Here is a 6971-nt window from a genome sequence, read left to right on the forward strand (position 1 = left end):
AAAAACAACAACAAATAACGTTGTCAAACAGTGTTACAAACAATGTTACATAGACAGTTCATCCAGAGTTTCTGGTGGGAGGTTACTCATGTCAAGAAACTCACAGTTATTCTTTTGTCTTTTGTGCAGAGTCTTCAAAGTAAACATGCTGTGAACTGTGCTTGTTTTCAGCTAGTTTTCACCTGAAAATCATAAGGTGTGAAGTACTAGTCAGAAACTGGAATTATATCTACTTTTGGAGTTTGCCAGGTTACTGGAGCCATTTTATTATATGAACAAGCTGATCAAATAAGGTGGCCCAAATATATTCTAATGCAGGTCTTTCTTGTTTTAGAGGTATCTCTTAGCAAGCAGCTCAGCAAGAGATAGCAGACTAAAATGAAATTGAATAGTACAATGCGTGTAGGTTTTCTTCCTAACAATTTCTTCACTGTAGGCAATAATAATGGCAAGAACAAAGAAGTAATGTTTTTGTTTGTTTGTTTGTTTGTTTTGTTTTTTAATAGGAAATGTGCAAGAGATTGTTACCCTTTGGCTTTTTCCTTTGTTACATTTGTCTTCTGCATATATATTTTTAAAACAAGCAACGAACAAACAAGGTTTCCTATAATCATAACCCCAGGAGGGTTTGAAGCAGTGATATGGTAAACGTTGTCTTGTATGATTGTTTCTATGCAAAAGAGAAAGATTTTCTCAAATAGAACACTGAATGGAAAATTATGTTTAGAAGCCTACTAAGGTAAAAAAAAAAAAAAAAAAAAAAAGTCTAGAAAATATGGTAAGACTGATAGAAAATGAATCAGATGTCTTTTTTATGACACGTGATGCTTATTTTCTTGGTACTGCCTTATTTATGAACTAATCCAGTCTATTTCTGGTTTACTCGGTAATGTTCTGTTTAGCAGTACACCCAAGAATTCACTGAAAATGAGAAAGAGTAGATGCACCGTTTTATTGCCGACAAAATATATTATCATATCAAAATGAAGCAGCATGAAGACATCAAAATGGTTTGGCATATTTTGTCTCCAGTGAAATCTTATTGAATTTATTTTTCATCTTATCCATATATTGAATTATTCTTCACTTCAGAATTTCAGGTAAAACCTGAAGCTTTGGGCTTTTAGTTGCCTAGATTTCCTTCTCCCTTTTACTGCTATATTCTCATTCTCTGTGTGCTGCTAGGATACCATTCCCAATTGGGCAGATTTGCTTAAAATATTTGCTGGAGGATTTGTGATTTCATGTGCCAGTTTTCCCAGGGCTCTGTATGGAGACTTTATTTTCCAAGCCTTATTTCCTTTGTCTTCTGTTTATTTTCACAGGCTAAGCACTTCAAGTTTAGATTCCAATCTGGATATTAAAACTAACACATCCATGTTTCCATTAGTTACTCGTCCTTTGCTTCTCTATTGAATACTGTCATTATGACACAAATTATGTTTTTGGGGGCCAGATGTAAAGATCTCTCTACTGCATTAGTCTCACATAACAACCTGATTTAGTACTCAGTTTTATATTTGCTTACGTAGTTAAAAGACCTTGCAAAACAATAAAATGAGAAAAACGTGCTCAGTGAAGTTCATCTTCCTTTTTGATAGAGGTAATTCTCATTTTAATCCTGATTATTAATTTATAAAGTGTATCTGTCTCCATTTCTTGTAAGCTCTCTGTTTATTCTGAAGTTGTGAGTCACAACCCCAAGAAGACCTTTTACGTCTTCTTACAAGTCCTTTCATTCTTCTTTTCCTCGTGACGTCGTTTAGGTAGTTTTTTTTGATTATAATTTAAAGGAGGTAATAGCCTCTTTGGTGAACATGAAACATCTATAGTTTTGTTTCTTGCTTTTCTACATATTTGCTGTTAGGAAACTTCCAGCCTTCTGCAGATTCAGTTTTGATTTCTTCTAATCATAACTTTTGATATGGTGCATCAAGATTTTAGGGGTGGTTCTTTGATGTACTTTGTGTAATAGTCTTCTGATAGGATATGTGGAGCTTTGTGTTAGCAACTACACGAGCTGTAATAGATTGCAGTTTATTCTGCCATCTTTTCCTTCCTTATTTCTTTCCCTTAGTGTATTCCTCATGTATAATATTGAAATAGGTCTATGCTCAGTGAAAAAAATTCTTCCCATGAAGTTGTACAATGCAGTATAGACATCTTTAACAAGCACTTTAGAAATACATTCTGGACAGAACTCTTATGCACTATCTGAATGGGACAGAACAAACTTAGGAAAAAATGTATTTAATTAAAAAGCAGTGTGCCTTCCAGTCTGGTAACCTTTTTGCACTCATCAAGGGCTGGGTTATACTGTTGACACTGAGTATGAATAGAATTCAAATAATCCTAGTTTAATGTTACAGTAAAACCCCAGAGATATTTCTTAGATGCTTTCATACATGATTCTTAGGATTTTTCAAAACATAAAGACAGTGTCATATTACATGCAGTAATGAAGGATCTCCTAAATGAATTTTCACTCTGTAACTTCTTAAAAATTAAAAGGAAGTAAAGGAGAAGTATGCATTCCTGATGTGCAGCCTTTCATTTTTCAATAGTCAGGCATCCCTAGCAATACATGACTTCTCAGACCATAGAACAAATATTGCCATGGGGTTATTTTGAATGTAATACAATAATTGAGATCTTGTTTCTACATTCCTAATAACAGAACCTTTAACCAACTAACCAATCTAATGATTAGTACTCTCTTTTTCCTATCTTACTCAGCAATGCAGCACCTATCTCATCAATTTAGATCATTTGAATGCAATATGTGTTATGTGGTGCACAACAGAAGGATGAATGTACAAACCCTTGCATTTGACTTCATATTCACTGAAAAGGCTGTGTGAAACACTAAAACAGTCTGCTTATAAGACAGCAGCTTCTGTTGCTGAATAGATAGACTATGAATTAGCTAGAGTTTTATTGTGGCTGATGGCTTCCTTTCTAGGTATAATTAATATCAGTAATGAACACAGAGGACATGGATGTATAGGTGACTAACATTTACTCTAGGGAGCAGTTTGCCTGTTATATCATTCCTTCTAGAAATGTTGCCTTGGAAATGGAAATCCAAGTTTTTTTTATTATTATTATTATTTTATTTTATTTTATTTTATTATTTTTATTTTATTTTATTTTATTTTTTTCCCCCAAGGTAAGCATTTTTGTCTGCAAAAATGCTGTGGCTGGCTTACCAGAAGTGAATTTAGACGTCATGGATCTAAGCCTGATAGATTTTAACTCCTTTATGCAGTCTACTGTTAAAAGGAAGTGGGTAATAAATGGAAGTAAGATCAGAATCCGCTCTGAAGCCTGCAAGTCCAACCCAATAAAGAGCTAGAGAATGCCTCAGCAGATAGAGGTACGTGTTAAAATAAGGGGTAAAAATGGCAGTATTGTTATTGTGGTTTTCCCACTCCCTTGGGATTAAGCAAGTCTCTGTTAACCTGTTTAGTCTTCTGGGGTATTCACTTCTCAGTTCAATTCATACCAGGTTCCTCTACTTCAGGCATAGCTCCATGCCGTTATTTGTAACTCCTCCCTTGTAACAACCTCTGCACCCAAATTTGAACACATATGGGCTTGGGTTTCCAAAATTCCCTCCAACTTGCACACTGTTACACTAATTCTTTCAGCATCATCCTCCTCTGTGAGCAGGCTCTGATTTCTGTGCTGTTATCTTTTCTCCCTGAAAGCCCTGCTGTAACACAGCCACTGCTTTTTCACGTGTGGGACTTGGGATGATGGGCCCTAACACTGGACTGTCATACCAGTGTGCCTATGCTTTTATTTTTAGAGATTATATCAATAAACTACTTTTCTGAGCTTTGACAATAGCAAGGAAAAAATGTTGGATTACAAAACCAAACTTCAAAGTGAATTGATCAGAACTACCATTTTTAAACCTACAATTTAGAGCCTTGCTTGGGATGAAAAAAAAAAAAAAAAAAAAAAAAAAAAAACTGTTGAACAGTGCTGTGTGGGAGGACTGTATAACACCCACTTAAGTAAATTGGACATTAGATGCTCAATTCTTTCTGGCATTCAGACCTAGTGACTTAGAAGAACAGGGTAGTTTAATGTGGGAATGTATAACGTCTTTATGCATGACAGCATAACCAATTTGATTACAAGGCATAGTAAGTGTACTCTTTTGGGGTGATAAGAGTATGTCTAATGCACTGTAGAAATTAATGGAACAAAACTCTTAATAAAAAGAAAAGCTAATGTAGACAGAACACTGGAATTCCTCTTCTCTCATTTTGGTTTGTGGAAGCTATCTAAAAATAATTTTAAGTCACTGCAGAGAAATAGATATTTTAGTGCCAGATATGTCTGACCTACTTTATCTATTATATTGTAAGATGAATCACGTCCAAGGACTTTTTTTTTTTTTTTTCCCCATTGTCTTTGTGGAGAACCTTTTCAAGTAGCTTGGATGTATGTACTTATATTTTGTCAGATCAAATCCTAATGAGAACAGCCAGACAAGCCTAAACTAGTTGAGTTTGTGTTAAACATATTCTTACTAGTAGAGTAATTTTACAGGGAAGAGGGGAATGTGGTAAATAATACAGATACAGCCCATAAGTGGAATTTTAGTGATGCAGAAAATTTTGTTGTTGTTTTTGTTTTGTTTTGTTTTAATATCCCTCACAAGTCACTAGGAAAAGAAAATCTGGCAAGCTTCCTAAAAGAGGACTCTGTGGACATCAAGTGAACCTGCAAAGACAGTGATTGTAGATGCCCTGAGTGAGGTAGGGGTCCATTCTCAAATGAAGATAATTCAGTGATAAATGGTAAGAGAGAGATGCGTATCAGAGCCCTAAAAGCTTAAGGGGAATAAAGGCATCATCATGTGTCATGAAAATTAATACTCAGAGCTACAAGAGGATACAGATATGATTGTTGCTGTACCTCAGGAGAAAACTTAGGGACCCAGGGTTTACTTAGCCTTTGGAGGAGAACTGCCACTTGCCTGTGCTGTAGCCACTTGTCAGAGGTTTCTCTGAAGCTATTTCTTTACATGAATTACATGAGCTGTGTTGTAGAGGTTAGTGGTGTAAGCTTATGGAGAACATGGCTGACCAACTTAAAATGCAAAGATAGTGTTAATTACAGCTGCAGCATAATTTACTGTTGTTTTCCATCTTTTCGTGCTGCTATTTGCAGCTTCTGCATGTGAGGAAACATCTGCTAATTCATTACTATTGGTTAGAAAAATAACTCCCATGTGCGTTTCACAGGAGCAGGCAAGAAATACTGAAAAGCAAAGAGAATAGTCAACTGTCTAAATCTGCAGGACTGAAAATTACACCGTGTCCCCTTGGCTGTATGTTAACAAGTACATTGCAGAGAACAAAAGAGTCTTTTTACAATGGATTTCAGAATTTCTCTTAGTTCAAAATGAGAGTGGAAATAGAATATTTTTTAAGTTATTCACATAAGTATATTCTCCTTTTAAAATGTTCTGTGTGCTTTAGATATTGGAGTTAAATTCCTTATGATTGCATTATATTATAACTTAATGTAAATTTAGAAATTGAATCATTCAAAGACAGAAAATGTTAACTTACAAATGTCAAAACTGAACAGTGTAACAGAATTGGATCTAGTCTTTATTGTCAAGGGTTGGTTGGATTTTTAGCTGAGGTTATAGAAGTGTGAGCATTCCAATAACCGAGTTCACTTCTTCACAATTGGTTTCATTTCAATGGAGCATCTCTTCCGAGGCTTAATGATTCTTCTGGTGTGTGCCAGATTGCCTATTCATTGCTTTCTTTTACCCAAAAGATCCAGCCCTTCTGGGATTATAGGTACAATGTGAAGAGAAGATACTTTCATTTTACTTACCTACACCCCCCGTTAGTATTCTCTGGGCTTTCTATATGGGCAGGGAGGTGGGTACCAAAAGTTAAAACAATTATTTCACCTTGTGGCTGTTTTTCTATGGTATTCTCATTCACACTTCTCGGGTTGTTTTCAAGTTGCCAGTCATGTGCTTTCTTTCTGTCAGATCTGGGGCAACTTGCACAGCCCTTCATAGTGCAGCTTTTGTATGCTCTGCCTGTCCTCGGCTCTGGTGAGGCCGCACCTCGAGTACTGTGTTTAGTTTTGGGCCCCTCGCTACAAGAAGGACATGGAGGTGCTCGAGCGAGTCCAGAGAAGGGCAACGAAGCTGGTGAAGGGTCTGGAGAACAAGTCTTACGAGGAGCGGCTGAGGGAGCTGGGACTGTTTAGCCTGGAGAAGAGGAGGCTCAGGGGCAACCTTATTGCACTCTACAGGTACCTGAAGGGAGGCTGTAGCGAGGTGGGGGTTGGTCTATTCTCCCACGTGCCTGGTGACAGGACGAGTGGGAATGGGCTAAAGTTGCGCCAGGGGAGGTTTAGGTTGGATCTTAGGAAGAACTTCTTTACTGAACGGGTTGTTAGTCACTGGAATAGGCTGCCCAGGGAAATGGTTGAGTCACCATCCCTGGAAGTCTTTAAAAGACGTTTAAATGTAGAGCTTAGGGATATGGAAGTGGAAGATTTGTTAGCGTTAGGTCAGAGGTTGGACTCGGTTATCTTGGAGGTCTCTTCCAACCTAGACTATTCTGTGATTCTGTGATTCTGTGGTGCTTGCCATGGATGGAACTGGAGTGCTTATGGGGAGTGGCTGTGGGAACTGGGGAAGAGGAGGCCGAGGGGAGACCTCATTGCTCTCTACTACTGCTTGAAAGGGGGTTGCAGTGAGGAGGGTGTCATTCCGTTTTCTCAGGTGACATCTGATAGGATGGGAGGAAATGGCCTCAAGTTGCATCAAAGGGAGGTTTAGATTTCTCCACAGAAGGGGTGGTGAGGCATTGGAACAGGCTGCTCAGGGAAGTGATGGAGTTGCCATGCCTGGAGGTATTTAAGAGATACGTGGACGTGGCACTAAGGGATGTGGTTTAGCAATGGAACTCAGTAGTTCA

Source organism: Oxyura jamaicensis, chromosome 2 (genome assembly GCF_011077185.1).
Source record: "Oxyura jamaicensis isolate SHBP4307 breed ruddy duck chromosome 2, BPBGC_Ojam_1.0, whole genome shotgun sequence".
Lineage (NCBI taxonomy): Eukaryota > Metazoa > Chordata > Aves > Anseriformes > Anatidae > Oxyura > Oxyura jamaicensis.